General features: G+C 42.0%; 1 long non-coding RNA gene across 1 annotated transcript; it reads right to left on the bottom strand.

The window, feature by feature from the left end:
- Positions 1-100: 100 nt before the first annotated feature.
- Positions 101-22,197, bottom strand: LOC309379457. Its single transcript, XR_014172505.1, has 4 exons — positions 22,085-22,197; positions 18,513-18,541; positions 11,282-11,320; positions 101-1,208 (listed from the first exon to the last, which is right to left on the bottom strand). It is a non-coding gene; the product is annotated as an uncharacterized lncRNA (long non-coding RNA).
- Between the last annotated feature and the right edge of the window lie 8 nt (positions 22,198-22,205).

Here is a 22,205-nt window from a genome sequence, read left to right as displayed (position 1 = left end):
ACAGAGGATGAGATGGCTGGATAGTGTTCTCGAAGCTACCAGCATGAGTTTGACCAAACTGCGGGAGGCAGTGGAAGACAGAAGTACCTGGCGTGCTCTGGTCCATGGGGTCACGAAGAGTCGGACACGACTAAAGAACAACAATGGTTCTTTAAGGTGCCTGGTATTAGACTTTCGACTGCAGGCAGGTACTCCCCTAAACTAGGAAACAATAACTTCAGGACCTAGTGGTCCTTCCAGTCGGTATCCTTCCAACAAATCAAATAACCAACTGTTCGCTGTATACTAGCTACTGAGTGGTCACAGCTGTTAGCTTTCTCTTAGCTACTAAGCTGTCAGCGGCATGGGTTTTCTCCCTTATTCCCCTTCTATATGGACATTCAACAGCCAGGGAGCCCACAGCAACTGTTTCCTGCTACAGAAAGGACCATCTTGCAATTCGGATGCCAAGGGCAGAAAGGTCCAATAGCGGTACAGAGGAAATTAGGAAAAGGATGTCCTTAGGCTACGCCCAACGGGGGATAGGACAGGGGCAATGGAAACAGAAGAAATGCAATATTTGCTACCAAAATTGGCCCAATGGTTAGAGCCAACCTGGCATCAAGAGAAAATAGAGCTCAGATTCCTTGCTGTCAGGTTAACAGGAACAAGCATGGGGTTGTCTCTCCTCTAACACTGACTTTTACAATGCAGGAGACTGTTGCCCCAAGGGTCGGGTTCTCTTCTCACAAGTGACCCCTTCCCTTCCCGACTTGGCTTTCTCTCCATACCTTTGGCTAAGCCAATACCAAGTCCGCAAAAAAAGCAAGAATAGAAAAGAATAGTGCAGGGAGAATTTTCAGTTGCTGTGGGTTGAGAGAACCCGCCTGCTACCCTTTTCCCATGCAAGTTATACTCAGTTCAACATGTGCTGTTCCTGATGATCCTGGGATCTCTGACTGGTTGTTTTAGGCTGGCCCAATCAAGCGTTGCTTCCTCTGGTTGACCTCGCTGGGACGCCAGTTATTTCCAGACCCTGGGATCACTGGAGGACTAGTAGCTCCTCCTGGCAAAGACCTGGTGTGCACTGGGCCACCAGTCCTTCCTTGCCCCCAGAATCCGGTCAACCAAAACTCCTGGCTGGCTCGCCAAACTGTTATAAGAAAAAACTACTCCTTTATCCCTTATCGGGTATCCAAGAGCCCGTATAGAGTCTTTATGTAGGTTTTCTATTGATAGGAGAAAATAACAGAGAATATTGAGAAGCAAAGCAGCTAGTAAGCATGATCTTTATTAAACTGTTGCAAAAGGGTCCCTGCTCACCCCATGCAGGGAGGGAGGACAGGAACCCAAAACAATGGTGTCCAAGCTCTTATATAGACATTTGAAATTGCCCCCCCTGTAGCTCAAGACTACCCCCCAAAAACATCATACATACATCACAGAAAGAGGTGGTCCTCAGCAGAAATTTGAGTGTGTTGCTTCTCTCCTGTCTGCCAGGATACCTGATAATGCATTATCTGATTGCCTTTTCTGGGTAGCCTGGCCATTCCTTTGAGATGGTAAATACTTAGTTCCCGAATCTCTTATGCATATTGATAGTGTGCTCAGCTTAACAGATACTTATCAGACTGTATTTGTCAGCTTTGCCCTTGAGCCAGTGCCACCGACTAGGCTCAACCACTTCAGCCCCGACTGGGCCAGGCGAGCTGGGGTAGCACTTCCAGAGACCTTCTCTTCAGGAACAGGTCTAAGTGCTGTGGACTCACAACTCAGACCTGTGAGCACCGAACTCACTTCCAGAAGACAGCCGTGCACAGCAGAGTATAGCAGAGCATAAATGGCTCGGACAACAGCGCTGAAGAATATCTTCTTTTATTCACTAACAGCTACTGTACTATACAAATTATATACAAATGGAGACGCTGGACTGAACTGAGTGTTACAGCTGCTTTCTGCAGCGACCTTATCTACACAGAGATAACACTCAGTCTCTCCCTTTGAAGTGAGGCTGGAGCGGAATAAGTAGCGAGCACAATCCGCCCCCTCCTCTCTGGAAAAGCAGCAGATTCTTGCAATGGGAGGGGTGAAATATCCTCATCCTCCCCCTTTCATTCCAACCATTGCAGAATCTAGCATAACTGCAACTTGCGTACACACTCCAAAAGTTGTTCTTTGCTAACAACCTTTATTAAAACATCTGCAGGTATCTCTTTCCCCGGCATATAAGACACTTTTACAACACCATGCTTTATTATCCTGATACACTTGAACAGGAAAAGTGACCTTCACTTTTATATCTTCAAACAGTTGCTGCAAACACTCTATGTCCATCATGGAAAGAGTTAAAGCATTAATCTCTGCCTCGCAAGAATTTAAGCTTACCGTTGCTTGCTTTCTGCAACACCAATCAAAAAGACATTGATTGTACTGATAACACACTCCTGATGTGCTTTTGCCGTCAATTGTGTCACTACCAAAACTGGCGTCTGCATAGATCTCAAGACCTCCAGATTTTTGACTAGTAAATCTTAATCTGTAATCCACAGTTCCTTTCAAATATCTTGCTATTCGTTTTAGTGCTTTCCAATTCTGAACTGTGGGTTTATTTGGATATCTGCTGATTAAATTCACAGTCACAGCAATGTCTGGTCTTGAACATCTTGCTATGAAACTAAGTTTACCCAATACACTTCTAAAAAGTGTTGCATCAGGAAAAACATCAGCTTTAGCATCATGCTGATAACCTGCGACCATGGGGGTATCTATAGGATTGGCGTCACTCAGGTTCAACTTCTCTATGACATCAGTGATCTTATGATCTTACGTGACTGATGCAGCAAAACATCCCCCTGTGCATTTCTCTCAATCTCAAGCGAGAGATAATTGCTGACTTCTCCTAGGTCTTTTAAGTCAAAATGCTTCTGCAACTTTGCCAGAGTGCTTTTGTAGATGTTTTCATTCTTCCACATAAATAATATGTCATCTACAAAACAAATGCAATAAAGCTTGTGCTGATTAGACTCTTTAACAAAAACACACGAATCAGCCTTTCCTTGCACAAAACCTAAGGAGAACAGATACTTCAGTTAGCTTGGTGTGCCAGCACCGTGCACTCTGTACAGGGATTTTTTTTCAGCTTGCAAACCATTCCCTCTTTATCTGCACACCATCTGGCGGTGACATATAGATATTCTCATTGAGAATGCCATACAAAAATGCAGTATTAACGTCATGATGGGAAATTGTCATACCTTCTTGGGCAGCTGTCTTCAACAACAGTCTAACACTTTCAAACCTTACTGTTGGAGAATACGTTTCATGGTAATCCTGATCAGGTGTCTGAGAAAAACCTCGCGCCACTAATCTGGCTTTGTGTCTGACTATTTTTCCGCTCTGATCAGTTTTTACCTTGTGGACCCACCTACTATCTACATACTTCATGCCTGGTTCTGCTGGAACCAATTCCCAAGTATTGTTCTGTTTTAGGGAATTCAATTCAGCTTTCAAGGCATTCAGCCAAGGTTCAGCATCCTTTGCGGACAGGTTCTTAACTTCCTTATAATTGGCTGGTTCAAAAACTGCACCAGAGTTGCTTGTGACTGCAGCCTTAGCGAACTCTTTAGAGAACCTTTTAGCTGGTACACCCTTCGTAGTTCTTTCAGATCTCTGCAAAACTCTCTGATCCTCTGGGTCTGGTGTCTCCTCCTCTTTGGGAGAATGGTGACCTAAAGAAAATGAAGGTGCTGAGTCTGAATCAGCGTCAGACTCATCTGAGGCTTTTGGGCTTTGATCATTTGTGTCATCACCAGGATCTACATTAACATTAGAATTATCATCAACCACAACAGAACTTGCCTCCCTCTTAACTGTTTTTGCACCATCATCACAAATGGGATGACATTGAAAAATGCCAACTCTGTCCTATTTTGGATTATAGTCAATGCTTCTGGTCAACTTGATTGTTTTCGTGTCAGTGATCAAGACACAATAAGAACCCTTCTCATACCCTAGAAAAACACCATGTTCACCACGCTTGCTCAGTTTGTTATCCTGCAAAGTATGCACCCATACCTCCGAACCAAAAAATTTAAAATGCTTTACATACGGCTTCCTTTTGTGAAGCATCTCCTATGGGGTGCAATCTATAGCAGACTGATACCATCGATTGTACACGTGAGAGAAACATGAAAGAGCTTCGGCCCAAAAGGGATTGGGCAGGCCCGAATCGTGCAAAAGAGTTCTGATACCTTGTTGCAAGGTTTGGTTTACTCTCTCACATAAACCATTCTGCCAGGGTGATCTGGCCGTGGCAGTCATATGCTCAATGCCCTGTTCAGTAAGAAAATTCTCAAACTCTTCTGACCAAAACTCTCCACCCATGTCAGTGAACAGACAATGTATGCTCTCATTGTGTACATTCCTGAGCCATGTACAAAATTGGCAAAACTTGGTGAAAGCTTCAGACTCTTTCTGTACCATATAGACCCAAACATATCTCGAATAGGAGACTATCAACACCATGAATAACCATGAGTTGCCTCTAGAGAGCGCTAGAGGCCCCACTAAGTCAGCATGAATGACTTCATATGGTTTCTTGGCCTCTCTCCTAGATTTTACACCTTTGGGAGCTTGCCTTGCCTTATTCTCAGCACAAGAAACACATTTCATACGGTAAGGACACTTTTTCAACTTCATGCCCTCAACCATATTAGGCATTTTTGCCACAGCCTGAAAATTCAAATGACCATAAAGACGGAGGTAATCATGAATACATTGATCATGCAGCTTCTGATTCTTATCTACAGATATGTTACAGCATGCTTTATCAGTTGCTTCAGCAGTGCCTGTAACAAAAGGCATTTGGTACAAACCATCAACACATTTGGCATACAGAATGAGCTTGCCATCTCGATGAATTTCACAACGAGATCCAGCAAAAACCACCTTAAACCCTTGATGATCAAGCTGCGAAACACTCAAAAGATTGTCCTGAAGATGAGGAGCATGCAGGACATTCTTAATTGTTGCATTCAGGCTCTTTAAGAACACAGTTCCCTTAGCCAAACTCGTGAGAACAGTCCCATCAGCTTGATGAATTGCTTTCTCTTGCTTCTCAAGCTGAACAAAGAGATTCTTATCTTTGGCCACATGGTTGGTACAGCCAGAGTCGACCACAAAGAAACTCCGCCCACGTTGATTGGAGCAGCGAGAGATCAAAGCCTTTGAAGAAGCAGGTGCTTGGGAATTTCGTCCCCCTCCCCCTCTGCCTTTGAAGTTTCCCTTCTTCTTTGAAGTTTTCTTGCTGCACTGGAAACTCAAATGGCCTTGGGCTCCACATGAAAAGCATCACCACAATTTCAGAGCTTTAGCAGCAGTTTCACTTTCCCCTGCTGAAGACTCAGGCATATTTGCAACAGCACTGTCACGGCTTTCTCTAACAGCCTGTCTGCGACCCCACTCATTCAAGAGCATGCTAGACACATAATCTTCTGTTAGCCGGTCAGCAGGCATGGTAGAAATCTGAGCTGCTACTCCGTCGTAGGAATTGTCTAGGCTATTTATCATCAGCATTGCAAACACAGCCTCTGAAATAGCCAGGTCTCGCTGAACAAGGTCCTGTCTGAAGCGTTTTAATTGAGACAGATGGCTAGACAAATCACCACCTTTCTCTAACTGCAACCTGAACAGCTTCTTGAAGAAAATCACACTGGAACCGGCATTTTGCCTCAAATGCATATCTCTCAGTTTGTGCCAAACAGTTCATGCAGTCTCTTGACCCTCTAAGTTTACCAACAAGTGGTCTGAAACGCTCAAAACAATTGTCCCCCGGGCTCTCATGTCTGCAGCATGCCACTCAGGCCATTCATCTGCATCCTCCTGGGGAGGGTCATCTTCTATGGTGTCAAATAGCTTCTCCCTCTGTAAAAGCGCTTTCATTTTGACCTGCCATGTTGCATAGGTCTCGGGCATGAGGAGAGGAAAGAGCCAACTGGCCAAAATGTGCACAGGCCATGTCTGCTATTAATTAAAGCAAGACACTTCCCTACGTGCAACACAGATAGAGCCTTGGACTCCTTCAGCCACTCTCTCTCCCACTCAGAGCGCAATTTACAGGCAAACAGGGATGCTATCTTCTTTTCTTGGCAGCCAGCAACATATCTCCATAAATCAAGCAGCAGCAGCAGCAACAGCTTGAACAACAGCTCTGAAACAACTCTGCTTCTGGGCACCACAAATCAGTCCAGCACGCAGCCTCCGTTCTGCCATCCGGCAATCAGCATCAGAAGCCTCTGGCGACTGGGACGACTGGGACAACGAGGACAACGACTGGGCCCATAACCGATGTCAGCTTCACCCTTGAGCCAGTGCCACCGACTAAGCTCAACCACTTCAGCCCTGACTGGGCCAGGTGAGCTGGGGTAGCACTTCCAGAGACCTTCTCTTCAGGAACAGGTCTAAGTGCTGTGGACTCACAACTCAGAGCTGTGAGCACCGAACTCACTTCCAGAAGACAGCCGTGCACAGCAGAGTATAGCAGAGCATAAATCACTTGGACGACAGCGCTGAAGAATATCTTCTTTTATTCACTAACAGCTACTGTACTATACAAACTATATACAAATGGAGACGCTGGACTGCACTGAGTGTTACAGCTGCTTTCTGCAGCGACCTTATCTACACAGAGATAACACTCAGTCTTTCCCTTTGAAGTGAGGCTGGAGCGGAATAAGTAGCGAACACAATCCGCCCCCTCCTCTCTGGAAAATCAGCAGATTCTTGCAATGGGAGGGGTGAAATATCCTCAGTATTTACAGGGAGGTGTAAGCCCCTGCAGTCCAAAGACAATTGGAAAGCTTTTCCCATTTCCTTCCTCCTTGCAGAGAAGTATTTGAGGTCAGTTTGGGAGAGTCAAAATGGCTTCAGGTTTGTTCTCCTGTACTATTTCAGACACGTGGTTTATATACTTATGTATGTGTTTGCCTTGTACATTTATGTGTGTGTGTGTGTTTGTGTGTGTGTAACCTTAGAATTCCTATAATACTTGGAAGCTCCTGCAGCCAATCTGAAGCCATGGGAAGCCCTGTCAAATGTTCAGCTTCCAAAAATAATTTGCAAACTGGAACACTCACTTCCGGCTTTGCGGCATTTGGGAGCCAAAATGTTCGAGAACTAAGCTGTTTGAAAACTAAGGTACGACTGTATTTATCCCCAGTGTAAGCAGCCCCAGTGTATTTTTCTCTGATTGTTTATTGTGAAGAGAGCCAGAGAATCCAGTGCATAGCCTTTCTTGCTCTTTTCTGGACAACCCCCCTTCTCCCTTTCCCCCAGTATTGACCATGGTATTCTGTCATGTCGGCACCATAGTAAGCTTTAACCAGGATTTGCAAAGCAGCTTAAAATCTGCCTTCAAATTCTGACTGAGATCATAGTTAAGATGAACTCTGATGTTGATATAACACCACACTATGGTTAACGTTGAAAGGTAGCAAGAGGGGAATTTGTGTGGCAGAGAAAAGGGAAAGGGAGCATGTAAGAAAACACAGTGTTCCCAATCTGTTATCAAGGTTAAAAGATCAGGAAATGTGCCTGCACTAGGCTACTTATCTGAGTTTACATTTGAACTGTTTGAATAAACAGGCTCAGATAAAGGAAGCTGTTTTCAAAGCTGACTGGGAATAAACATGTGCAGAGTGTGTTTCTGTAAATATTGAGTTATGCTTTGAAACTTGGAATTAGGGTGCACAGTTTACAGGCGTCATGTGTCATGTGGCCAGCAAGGGGAAGGGATCCCTTACATTTTTAAAATGATAAACATGTGAACCTGTCCCATGGAGCAAGCCGTTTGCACTCCCCCCCCCCATTGCAGGAGCCCAAATAAACTGTGTCAGGTTTTTGCCCAGTCCCAGTTCACTTGCCATCCAGCAACTCTGTCACAAGTTTTTCCCCTGCCAGCAAGCAGGCCCTGGGCACGAGCAGAGCCTGGGTGATCCATAGATCATCAATGGGGCTTTCATTGTGCAATTAACAAGATAAGCGAGTTCCTGGCAGGGGATGGTGCTGTGAACCCCCTGGATGTGTTCAACGGACCCCCCAGGGGTCCCTGGCCCCCCAGTTGGGAACCACTGCCATATGGCTTTTCATCTCAGAATTCTACACTTCCTATATGCTGCCGGCACACTGAAAACGTATGTTATTGACTGTCGAATGGATAAGCTTACAGTTTAACAAACCAAGTTAATGTATACAAAGAAAATCAAGTGATTTCTGTGCTGCTCTCGGCCCTTTCGCTGAAGGATAGGTTGCTCACAAGAGCACAAATGAAGAACAACGCACCAGGGAGGAGAAACACTGTGCATTTGGCTGCATCAAAAGCTTTTGCACACAGCCCTAAAACCTAGTTTTGCACACGGCCCTAGCAATTCTGTTGGCCAAATGAGAAAAGAGACAGGGGGGAGGGGGAGGCTTCTAACTACAGTTGCTGTTAAACTGTTGGAGGCAGTTTACTTATGCTACTGGGAGTGGCTATGAGTTTCACATTCAAAGTAAAGCGTGACAGTTTGGACAGCAGTTTTAGAGAGGTGTGGTCACAAGTAGCTTCAGCTGTTTTTAGCAGGGGGTGTGGCTAGATTTAGCTTTTGTCTGCAGTGGGGGAAAGGCTGGGGAGCAAGCATTTTACTTCACATGGATTGCCTGATAGTTGCCAGAATCATTTTTCCTATTATTATTATTATTATTATTATTATTATTATTATTATTATTATTATTTTACTGTTTCACTCGATAAAAACAATAGGTACACCATAAACAGGCTTAGAAAATGCCGTCTTCTCAAAATGTGACTGTTAGCTGGAAATCCGGATTAGCTACCCCTCCCCCAGCAAATTGTAGAACGGACGTTGCTCTCATAATATAGACATGCAGATAAACTTCCCCAGGGTCATACTGATATATATATATATATACTCCTGCACATGTCCTGTGGGGAGTCACTCAACATGAGACTTGCTCTACCAGACTAATAAATTATTACAACATTCATCTACCAGTATTGGCACTAATCCCTGATCTAGTAAATAAATCAACTGGATGTGGTGCAACAAACCACTGTTTATGCTGAAATCTGGTTATTACGACAATCAGTGTGAAAGAACAAATAGAACCCAAGCATCCTGGCAGCATGCTGGAAGGTAAGGTTTAAATCTCTCCCCAGATGTCATCCTGACAAAAATCACCTCCCTCGTTGTTAGCCTTAGGGGGAAAACTCCCACTGGAGTGTCCCCTCCCCACATGGAGCTAAGGGGGGGGGAGGGGGAGTTTTCATCAGGATCATATTGGGAGAAGGAAGGGTTAAATCTCTTCTCCCTATGCGCTGCAGTTCAAATGAAAATCATGTTTCATTACATTAGCTATTAAATAATTTTTTTAAGAATATTGACATACCGTCTCTAATGGCATGTTTGGCTCTGAAATAGTAGTTTTTTTTCAAAAACAAAAAAAACCCTGGCCTGTTTTTAATTGTTTCACCATATATTTAACTTGGAGTACTTTAAAAATACTGCTTATCTGTGTTTCTCAATCAGCTTTTAGGAGAACAGCAAGGACAGTATACACCAATTACATGTCTCATGCACAAGTCCCTCTGACCATTACAAGTGATTAATGAACACAATGTGATTGTGCAACTCCTGTGTACAACCCTGTTAAGTAAACTGAACAGTGCAGAAATGGGTGGTGGCGACAGCACACATCCTTCTTCCAACTGTTCACAATCCAGTTTGATCACTTCACAACAAAAAATCAGCTGAGGAAAACAAGTGCCATTTGCCTCTGTAACCAGGTCACATGGTAGGAAAAAAGCAGTGGATCAAGTGCTCTCTGACCTATTTATATAATCTTCAGAGGAACAGTATAGTCCCTTGGAAACCACAAAGATCCCAAAGAGAATACTAAAGTATACACATATCCCTAAACAAAATCTTTTTTAACAGTAAACAAAAGGGATTGGATCATTTATTTTACAAAGCTTGTTTTATGATTCAAATAGCACATGGCTCCTGAAGCTCCTGCACCAACAGCCTCTTGCTGCTGAGCTTCCCTGTCAGCTAATCGTGAAAGGCAGATTAGAGTCAGTGAATGACTCATCATTTAAATATGCACTGTGGGAGGAGGGGAAGTAGTGAGCCAGCACTGGCATTGTGCATGCTAAGAGTTTTCACATGTTTGAGCAAGGCACAGTTTGAGCACTATTTCTGGGCAAGAAAAAGCTCTTCTTGCACAGCCTCCAAAATGATTCTTGCAGGGAATGACATTTTGTAATTTAATTAAATGCAAATACATTTTGCGCCCCTTTTGCTCAAAAAGAAATATGCCTGTTCTTCATACTCTGTTGAACTACTATTGATCCCTCTCCCATCTTCAGTTTGTGATCAGAGACCACAGTTTATTTGCCAAATATGTGAACACCTTGTTCTCCCTCTGTCTTAGGTATCATAAATTCAAGCATATTTTCTTTTCTATTGCAGTTTTAATATAATGAAACAATAATGTATTAACACTATAAAACCCACAAACTAAACTTGCATTTTTATTTTGCATATATATATCTATTGGACCCAGAATATACCTTGTTTTGTAAAACACTGAATAAAATAGTTATTTGTCGACCCATGATTTCATAAATAGTTAAGCAGATAATGAATGGAGAGTAACCAAAGGAAAAGCACATCAAAATGCAAAATAAACTCTTTGAATCAAATACAGATGTTTCAGCCAGAGTTCATGTTAGCGTAGGAAATCTAGCTGAATGTTCCCGCAGAATAAATAGGGGGTTGGGTGAGAGCATAACAGGAAGCCACAACATTTTCATTACAGCAGGGCTTCCTCCCTCTCTTCCTTGCTCCCTCCGCCCCCCTTAGTGCCAGACAAGCAGAGCGCTGCAGCAGGAGCCACAGAAGATTGGCTCGCCTACCTGCTAGCAGTCACAATGGAAGCAGTGGTTTACTTCTTAACCCTCCCTTTGGAGAACAGAAAGAAGCCTGCAACCTTGGTACAAATTCTGCTGCCAATACAGGATCTTTTTGCCCTTTAAAAATAATTACTGGGGAAAGGTGTTGGTTAAAACAGCCATTTTGAATTTTGCGCTTGTAACCTGTTAGATATGAAACCAGCCATTTTGAGCAGACGTATATCCATTTTGTGATGGTGTAATGTTATTCTCAGTGCTTTTTTTCTGGGGGTACTCAAGGGTATGCTGTACCAGCACCTCCCCCTCCCCCCAAATTAAAAGTGTGGCACTTACTGTAACAACTTCATGGGTGAGTACTGGCACCTTTTTTCCCTAAAAAATAAAAAAGCACTAGTTACCATGCACTCTTCCCTCAGAATCATAGTCAAAATTATCAGTTAGTCTTTAAAACTAAATCATTTTGCCATTTTTGTCACAGATTAATAAAGGGGTAGACTGCTCCTGGGATTAATTCCATTTACTTCCATAAACAATCAAAACACAGTTAGTTGAACTAAAATGTTCTTCCATCCTCTTACATTGCTAACCCATCACCCGCTCCAATGTTGTCAGACTTCCACATCCCTACACCGTTGAAGCTACGTACCTCGGATCTTGGATGCTGTTGCACTCTGAACTGCCTGGCATCCTGCAGGCCTAAACACCATAGACAATGCTTCTTCTGAAGAGAACTAACTTTTTAATAAATAACTATGCAGAATGCCCTTTAGGCCAAAGATTCAAATAGTAAGGTTTCCACAACAATTTAAACTACCACAGCGAGTAGCTGTGCAGTACAGCATAGGTACTGTTCTCGACAGCGTACAAATATGCTGTCCTCTTTGCTCTCCCCTCTTCTTCCACTGTTTTAATTTACAGTGTGCTGTGGTGGGTGGTAGCTTTGAAAAAAGCAAGTATCTTTCCTGCCAGTTGCTTCCCAGGCTTTGAAGTGAATGGAAGTGTGGATGAGTCCCAAATGTATAAAATCCTTTCACATATTCGTTAAGTGTCTCTTTGGTCGAGGCCATTGAACGTGAATCGGTTTAATTGGTTGGATGCTTAAATATAATCCTGATATTTTAACTTCAAATCCCTTCCAGTTTAAATTCAACAAATAAGTTATTCAAATCATTGCAGTATTTGGGGTGAGTGTGATTCTGGCTAAAGTTCAGGGCTAGGTTGACTTCCTGGTGGAAACAGAAACAGACACAAGGGGCCGAAACCAAGAGACAACTACTGAGGTGTATATACTGTAGGTCTGATAGAACATGTGATGCTGTTCATCTGGAGTTTGGATGTGTTCAAACATGTACATGGTGGTGAGTAGTGAGGTGCATAATGATCCTCTCAGAACCTTCTCAAACATTATGGGAGTGAAAGTTAATTAGTTGAAGAGCCTTTGTCTTTACAATGTGGATATAAGTCAGTAGATGAAGCCTGTTTAGCTAGTCCATCAGCATTTCTTCCGTTCAAAATATGCCCCTGGTCAAAATTAGCTGTCAACCAGGGATTTGTTATTTTGTCTAATCGACACACAAAAACTCTACTAAGAGAAATCTGTAGCTGTTAAAATATCAGGGCCCTAATTATCCTATGCAAATTGCCATTCAAAGGCTCTCTGATTTGATAGCTCCAATAATCTATGTATTATGGAAAAGTGGAAGGGGACATCAAATTTGTTGTTATTGCTGTTGTTTCTATATCACCCTTGAGTATCACAGCATGGTGTATAACATAAAACCATAAAAAATAACATAGTAACAAACAAAAATAATAACCCTCACATGTTTGGATTGTAATGTAGTCCCAATCCAGTAAAAAGGATCAAAGTGTGTGTCCTGAAGTGCTGAAGGGCAGTACTTTTTGTCTAAAAAAATGTTTAAGGGTACTGTACTCTCATTTTGACTCAATACAATCACCATTTTATAGTTCAAATTGGGGAAATAAATACAGTAAATGGACAAAAGTACAAAGATTCACTGAACGTTTAGGGGTATGCGTACCCCCAGAAAAAAGCACTGCTGAAGGGTATGTGTGTTTCAGTAAGGAGAACCACCTGTTTCTGTGTGATTATAGCAGGAAGCATGTTGCCTTTTTAAAACTGGAGCCCAGCAGCTCTTTACAAATCATGTTATCACAGCAATTAATTCTGTTTCAGGATTATGAGTTCTTGAAACCAATATGGTTCAGTGCATAGTATAAGGTAAATTAAGGGCACTTTCACCAGTGCAAACATTTTTGTCTCTCTCTGTCCTTGTATCCTTATAATAAACTTTTTTTAAAAAAGGTTCTGCTGAATAGAATGTGTATACCTGATTCAAAAAATGACTCTCTTGTGCTTTCTATCATATACTAATATTTGCAAGCAATACTAGTCCAAGCTGCACATACACCTTGAAATATAGAGATAATCAGAGTGATGTTGAAAAGTTGTAACACAGACGCTAACATTTAGACTCTTAAGGTCCTGGGTTAAGTAAATTACCGTATTTTCCATCTAGAAAATGCCCCAATGTATAAGACGCCCCTATTTGGTAGGACTCAGATTTAAGTAAATGGTGTGTGTGTGTATAAGACGCCCCCTAATTTTTGACATTATTTTTTAAAGGAAAAAACCTAGTCTTATATACAGAAAAATACAGTACGCACTGCTCAGCCATTTTAGGGGGAAGGTTTAAATCATGCCAAGCAGTTGTGTGGGGAGTGGGGAGCAGGAGGAGCTGAATCTAGCACTCTCCACTCCATCCTGAACAAATAGGATTTCTATATTTTTTTCTAAATGGCTACATGCATATAGATGCTAGATTGAGCTGGGAAATTGCCCGTGTAACTTCCATTTGCAAGAGTGACTTCCCATCCAGCTGGGGATTCACACTGAGAAAATGGTTTCTATGCAGTCATAACTCCTAGCTTGAGTATAACAAATGTTTTCCTGATATTTTTTCTTTGGTGATTTAAAAATATATATATTAATCTACAGAGAGCTACACATTATGTTTGTACTTAAGAAGTGTTTGTTAAGATGGTTTAGATGATTAAAAGCACAATGCATTGCTTCTTTATTCAGAAGTTCACTTGAGCTTGTTCCCTTACAGGTGTGTTTAGGATTGCAAACTAATAAATCAAACCTTTGCTCACAAAGAAACATAGATATTGAGCTTACTTGGCATAACCAAATATGGATATAATGCTCAGTAATTATATATATATACACACACACACACACGGGTGGCACTGTGGTCTAAACCACTGAGTTTGCCAATCAGAAGGTCAGCGGTTCAAATCCCCACGACGGGGTGAGCTCCCGTTGCTTGGTCCCAGCTTCTGTCAACCTAACAGGAGCTAGGTTTGAAAGCACACCAAAAAAAGTGCAAGTAGATAAACAGGTACCGCGACCAGCGGGAAGGTAAACAGCATTTCCATGCACTGCTCTGCTTTCGGTGTTCCGTTGCACCAGAAGCGGCTTAGTTATGCTGGCCACATGACCCGGAAAAACTGTCTGCAGGTCAGTAAAACATCATTCAGTGGGCCTGCATAGAATGCTATGGATAGTCAGTGGAAAAGAGGTTCAGAACTAGGTGCTAACTGAAGGAATCAACAAAAGATGGCAGTTTGAAATGACAGAGTGACAGTTGGGACAGTGGTATTAACATTCGAAAGCTTAAGTATATGGATTATTTTTAACTCCATCTGTTATATGGTGATACTAGGTAATTAAAATAATAAGTTTTTTTATCACAAAGAGTAAGAGGTAACATGGTGAGTTTTGGACCAATTTATCTTGGTGTAGTAGCTATGGAGATAATATCAAATTATTCATCCAGCAGGATGTAGTCATAGCTATTTGTCTATTTGTACATTGCTGTTTTAACTGTTGTTTTTATTGTGATGCTATCCACCCGTCTCTAGGACATTTTGTGACAGGCTAGAAATAAATATGCTTAATAAAATAATTAAATATAAATATTAGCCTATAGTAGAAAGAACAGAGTCAATTATAAATGCAAATATTTTAGTTGCTTCAGATTATAGTGGCTTCATGAGGGAAATGCAGTGTTGTAGTAGTACCTCAGGATTGTTTCTGTTCAAAGCCTTTTGCCACATATGGAGATCCAGTCATTTTGTACTAGAAAGATGTGATATTTGATGTCAAAATCACATCTTTCTGCAATATTTTTACATGCTTTAGACAGCATCTCAGTGTAGCGTGGGCCAGCTGTCAGCCAATGAGTCAAAATCACTAATAGAAATTTTCCATGTAGAAAACTATTTTGCCAGCCTGATTAATACTGAGGGATGGAGACATGGAGTCAGGGGTATTTGAATGTGGGAGGAACTTAAGGCAAGTGAACTCAAGGCCCAAATTGGGGGAAATGAGTATGGTATTTGAGAAGAGCAGCACTGATTGGTACAGTGTCTGGAAGGTTTGATGATAGTGAGTGGAACCTCCATTATCAAATTTGATAAATGATGTGCCACAAATCAGGCTCATGTGATTGATAAGGTTAGACTACCTTCCTTATCAGCCCCCTCCCCCCAGCTATAATAAAAACAGAGAAATTGGGATAGACATCTACCACAGATTTTGTCAGACATAACATTTTGGGGGTTGAATGGAAAGCAGTGCTTTAATTCTGTTATGGGTTTGCAGGAGGCAAGGATCCCCTAAAATTCCTGGGTGCCAGGTTCTCCCCATAGTTTTTTAAATTAGTAAATGTGGAGTTTGAAGTTGCCAGCTCCCTCAGGAGATTGGCTTAAAGAGGTGCCATCAAAGAACAAAGGCAGCTTCCCTGCCAAAGATGAGACATTCAGCATCAGACAAGAAAGGGGGAGGCTACCAGGATTGCAGGGACTGTGATGTGACCACAGGAAAAGGTGCTTTTCACAGGAGGCTTTTGAAATGGAGGTTGCCAGGGTAACAGAGGGGATGCTGGAAGCAGAAAAGGAGGTGGTGTTTTCTGCAAAAGCTGCTGGGAAGAATAAAAGTGGGAAGAACTACATGCACACTGGCTGGGAGAGGCTGCACTGGGAGACTGAGGGCCATTACAGGCTGCTGCTTTGGATGCAAGCTTGCTGAAGCTATGAGTGAAGCAACAAGAGACACTATTAGGATGTAATGTTGTGCACCCCCTCAGGTATAAATATGTGTAAAATAAACCATAGTTTTTAAAGACTCTAGTCTCCACTGTGCCTGGTAAAGTGCCAAGACTTCTGGAATCTTGCTACCACTCGGCAAGATTAGGGTATATATAGAAAGTACAAGATATAGGTAGCTTGTTGATGTAATTTGAATAAGGTGTGAAATTGCACTAATTGCTTGATCTCTGTCTTGAGCTAGCATGCCCCCCATGTTTGGATCTTGTTATCTTGTTTAGAGATAGAACACCAGGTGTACTGGGTAGCATAGCAAGGCCAAAAGTCTGACTTGCTGACTCATCTACCCTCATTTTATCTCAGGAATGTGCATACATGCAGAGATGGGTATAAAAGTCAAGGTTGCATTGCATTCTCTATCTGGGGGCAACAGGGGGAGAGTCTGGAGCCCCTGTGTTAGGTGTACACAGCAGTGTGAGCTAGCATGGTAAAGTGCTAGTGGATCTCTCTGTATGCTTGTTTCTTTACTTCTAAGACCAGAAGAACAGTATTATAGCAGTTAGTAGATTTCTCTTGTCTCTTGAGACAATAAACACTTTATACTTTAATTTCAGCTCAGTAGGGAAGGAGGTTTTTTGAGTGAGAACTGACTACTGGAAATCAGGAAAACTCTGATGTTCTCCTGGAAGACTTTGCTGGAGTTGAGCAAACTCTGCTAGTCACACTGGTGAAGTATCAATAGATGGTGGGTTCATGTCTGACAGGTTATGGGCCAACTGACTTTCAGAAATAATAACAGGTTATGGGCCCAGGACACATCTGCAAGAGCCTGAGTAAGCCAGCGAGAGTCTAGAGTGCTCCAGTTGCAGCTTCTCAAGTTCTGTTTGCTGGTCTGGTCTACAAGAAGGTGAGAGCATAGTGACCTGTTGGTGAAGTGTGTTGTGGTATCACTATGGCTCAAGGAATACACTCTGGTTTGTCACTTGAGAGACTGAATGGTTCAAACTACTCAAACTGGAGTTATAAAATAGAGATATTCCTGAAGAGAGTGGGAATTTGGACTCTTGTTACTGAACCCCCAGATGATGAAGAAGCCTGGGCATGCCAGGATGAGAAGGTTCGGGTAATCATAGCCTTGGGTGTTGAAGACTCACAGATATAAATCATTTGGTTCCTGCCAAGAGCCAAACATATGTGGACTGCCATGCAGGATGTTTCATCAGCTTGTATATTAGTTTCAGTGGAAACAATTATCTCTAAATTCTGTTGACCCATATCAGCTGTGGGTGAGATAAAACCTTCATAGTCTAAAGTTACCTCCTATGTAGAATTAAACTATTTCTTAGTAATATAACTGTTTTTGTATCTTTATTTTGTATCTTATGATTTATGTGGAAATGGTTCTATTTGGTTGTGTACTTTCTGATGTTTTGTTTATTTTTTATGACTACTACTTTTGTTATGTTTGCAGTTATATAATTTTGTGTATATTGTAAGCTGCATTGAACATGGTTTTAACTTTGGGAAAGGGGCATACAAATGTAATGATTCATTGATCTTAAAAATTACTCTGCTAATGTCAGTACAGATAAAATGTATAATTATTATCCCCACAAGGTGGGTGTCTGTTGGTGACTTGTGAAAGTCAGTTGGTAGTTCACCACACCTCAAACAGTGTGTTGTATCAGCAGAGTATGAGGAACCCCAGCAGTCTTCAGAGTGTTTTCAGAGTTTCCTGCTCCCAGCAGAACAGTTTCTTCCAGAGTCCCCATTTAAGGGGAAAATTTCTCTCCCACAAAGTTCAAAGTAGCAAAGTGTTTATTGTCTCCAAACATAATACAAAGCTAAACGCTACTATCTACTATAAGAAGTTATTCTGGTCTTTGAGGTAAAGATATATATGTACAGAGATCCACTGACACTATTACCATGCTAGCTAATGCTGCTTTGTAAAACCCACAGTCTCTTCCCCTGACTCTCACAATTCAGAGTCAGACCCTGACAGCAAATAGGACAGGAAAGGGACAAGACCAGGATAGGACAAAGCATAATGAAAGCAATAACCTAGACTATTATACCCATCTCTACATGTAAGCATATTTCCTGAACCAATAGGAGTGTATGACTCAGCAAGTCATACACTCAACCTTATCCTAGACCATCCAGACACGGGGATGTGCTCCTCAATGCATGAGACCAAGTACTGCGTAATTTAGCTCATTGTATAGAGTGAGAGAATCTGTGTTGGAAAGAGAGATTCTTAATCTCTTGTAGCAGAGTCAGCACAATGGTGATTGCTCCATGCACATTAAAACTTGGTTAGATTTATATCTGCCTTTATCCATTTTATACAAATGTTCCCCACAAAAATACTTAGGCTAGAATAAATCACAGACACTTAGCATAGCTAGTAAGTGCATATTTTACTCACAGAGTTTTCAGAAGTTAGAGGAAACAAGTCTCCATCTGTGGGCAGAAAAAAAATGAATAAGATAAAGGTTCCAAATGTCTTAAGAAAGTAACTTGGTCAAAAAGGATACTGTAAACTTTGGGCTAGCAAAGATGCAGGCTATAAAATATCATTTTAGAGGGAGAACCAAACAAACAAATACATTATGCGCGCATCCAATTGACATGTGACTGCCAACACATGGGTCCTTTTGGACCCAGAAGAGGGTGGAATGGGGGACAGAACAGGTGGAGCAGGTGTAGGACAGGCTTATGTGCACTCTGCTGACATGCATGGGGGCTAGGAATGGATGCTCTGTGCAAAATTGTTGCCACCTGTAATAGCCATATTTGCATAGTTGAAGAGCTGTTACATAGATTTCTGTTGTTCCAGGGAGTGGGGCCTGAACCATTTGGTTCAAACTACAAGAAGCAGAATTTAGGTTAACATTCAGAAGAACTTCTATTTGTCAGTGGGACATAAGTTTTTAAGCAGATGTTGAATGGTAACCACCAGGGATTTCCTGTATCGGTACGGGGTTGGACTAAATGACCTTTTGAGGTATTTTCCTGCAAGCACTCTGATTCTATTAATCAAAACCAGATTTCACAAGACAGTTTCAAGCACTTTGCTCATATGTTACCTCCAGGACACAGGCAGTATTATTATAATTATATTGTAGCTTCTTCATAAAATGACAATGTGACATGAGCTAATTATTAGTTAAATTTATTTGCTTTTTCTTTGAAAAGTTGTTTATGATTCCAGCAAGTCAATGGACTGAAAGTAATCTTTGTAATGTCTTAATAATACTGTTGCTTCCTTAGGTATGGAGAAACCTGTACATAGTGAAAGCACAGTTAGATTAACACAAAGGAAAGAGGAAAACAACAGGGCTAAATCAGTGATTGATGGTATCTGATAATGCTTCAGGGAAGAAACAGTGAGGAGGAGGAGAATGTATTAACCCATCCCCTGCCTGCTGATACTTCCTGCCAAGTTTCCTTCCTCTGGCTATTTTGAGCCTACAGTATTTCCCCCTGACTGAGTTATGTGACCAGAATAAGCCTAGCTAGGGGGAAGCAGTTGATGTGTTGGTGTGTGTGTGTAAATGAGTAGAACTGGTTGGCATGGGAAGGGTTAAACACCTCACCTTCCCACTTTTTTGATTCTCCCCTATTCTTGTATTCATATTACCTCATCAAACATGGAACACATGTTTCGCAAGGTAATATGTAGCTCCATCCTTGGATGCTAGGGAAAAAATTCAAAATAGCTGTGGAATATCACACTTCAATTTTTTATTAATTCATGATGTAAAAATTATAGTCTTGAATATGTGGGATGTGTGTGTGCATGTGTGTGCGCGCACACATATATTTCATTTGAGATTTTTATTTTTGTATATTTAAAATAAAGTTTTACCACTGTCTTGTGACAATTCGTTTTTTCCAGAGGCAATTTTGACTTTCAGTAGTTGTGGGCAATTGTTAAAACTTGAAACAACAGAGAAGGCATATCCAAGGGTAACACAAGAATATTTGCATAATTTTACTTTTGAAACAAAAAGGAGGCACAGTCTGAGGAAAGATTTTGATTTTGTTAAGAATGGGCTAGACAAAACAAGCATCTTCCCATACCAGTGAATCACATGTATTATTTTACAATATATAAAGGATAGTTTACAAGCAGAAACTTGTCTTTAGAACAGAATATTTACATTATGGCACAAATGAACAACTGAAGAATAAAAATAATAGACCCTTAACTTTCTAGATAATCAACACTAATGTACTTTGTAGTGTTTTTAAAGTTATATTAGTATTTTTATCAAGAAGCACATGCATCACTCTAAGGTATGTATATTTTGCGTTGTCCATATATTTGTATTGGTGGACCTATAAAGATATGCTTCTAATTCTGGTATTGCACACACATTTCTTGTGCATGATGCAATATGACCTTTGTTCTGCACATGGGCATTCTGCCTGCCTCAGTGCTTGGGGGGGGGGGAATATCACACACTGATGTTTAACCTCATTACTTTGTTTTTATGTGAAGCTATGGGAGCTGTGCAGCCTGTATGTTGTTCACACATGACTATATGTGAAGGTGGGGTTTTCTGTGAAATGTATTTGTGGCAGGCTCTCTCCTTTTGGTGTCTGTACAGCACATTTCTATTGTGAATGCGTGTGAGAGACAAAAGGAAAATGCTCCCCTCCCCCCCACCTTTCCCACATTCACTCTGTGCTCACAGACAAGCTGGCACCCCTCCCCCACACTTTGGTTCCACACCAGCTGCTCTCCCTGAAAACCGATACTTGAGAGGCCTCTTTTCCCCCTAAACCAGTTCTAGCTGGAAGACGGAGAGAAACAAAACCCAGGTTGGATTCCGAGCTGGAGCAGCTCTGGCTGCCCTTCCTGCAGGCAAAAACTCCATCTCCAGGCATAAAGCCTGTCCACAGCTTCCATGCAACCCTGCTGCTACTGGCATTTGCTCTGAGCTCTGGCTCCAGTAGCATATTCTAGCAGGGATTGCGGCTCCTGGATCTTCTGGGAATGATCCAGTCCAGAGATTCCAGTCAGCTTTGGTGCGGCAGAACCTCAGCCTAAACAACAGTTGATGTCTCATTCCAGCTCAGTCTCAACCAGTCTCAACCGGCTCAAACCGGCCCTGGCCTGCTAGAATAGCTGCTGAGTCTGAGCCACTTCTTTTCCTCCCATGAATTTTCACTGCCCCACCCATAGAGAAACAACACTGAGGAGAAGCTTATTTCTATTTTTACGTGGGGGATTCGGTGCTGCCCTTGAACTACTTCGAAGCCCACCCCAATAATATGCAGAGATGCAGAATCCCCCACTACTCCTCTGAATAAAGTCATTGTTTTAACCCACACGACCCTTGTGAGCAGGGGATACCCTGACGCCTGTCTTTTTCCCTCCAAAATCTTTCGAGGAATACTTCCCCACAAGCACGAGTGCTTCTCCCCCCAAACTTCCCATAAAGCTGACCATGGTAGAGGATACTGAATCTCCCACCGAGGGGGCGGTTACTGGTGTTTACTGGCCCCTCTCTCCAGTGCATGTAATTTTTTGGTCCTTCAATGTTCCTGATAAATGATAGCATGCTATCTCATCTGCAGCGCCCCCACAGCCCACAACACTAGCCACCACAGCCCCCCTTAGTAATAAAAACCTAATTAAAGGATTTCCAGTGTCAGATGATATGGCATGTTTCCAGCAAGATATCCATTCTTACATAAGCAGCCAGATGGGGAAGGCCATAGTGCCCTCTATCCTTGCATAACTTTAGAGGAAAAACCTCTTAGCAGAACATTAAATAATGAGGCGGACTACAGTCTGTGCTTTTCTCTGTTATTATGTTCCTCTCTTGGAGGATGGCAGGAAATGAAAGTGCTTACTATTTCTGCACAAGAAATCCAGCAATGACATCCTCCTGAGAGAAATGTCGCACCTCCTTAAACAAAAAATATCAGCTTTCCCCTCATATTGTTTCAAAGTAACCCAGAGTCCAGGAGGCCATTTACACAAACTATTAGCCTGAGATAGCAACCGCTTAATTTCTTTCCATCTCAGATCTCTTTGTATTATCAAAGGGTGTATCAGAGATTGAAGTGGGTTTGAAAGCAAAGGAACAGCTCCTGGGTGTCTCAC

Source organism: Podarcis melisellensis (genome assembly GCF_964234715.1).
Source record: "Podarcis melisellensis genome assembly, chromosome: 10".
Taxonomy (NCBI): domain Eukaryota; kingdom Metazoa; phylum Chordata; class Lepidosauria; order Squamata; family Lacertidae; genus Podarcis; species Podarcis melisellensis.
Note: the sequence above shows the minus strand (reverse complement) of the source record. Positions and strands in the feature narration are given on the sequence as shown.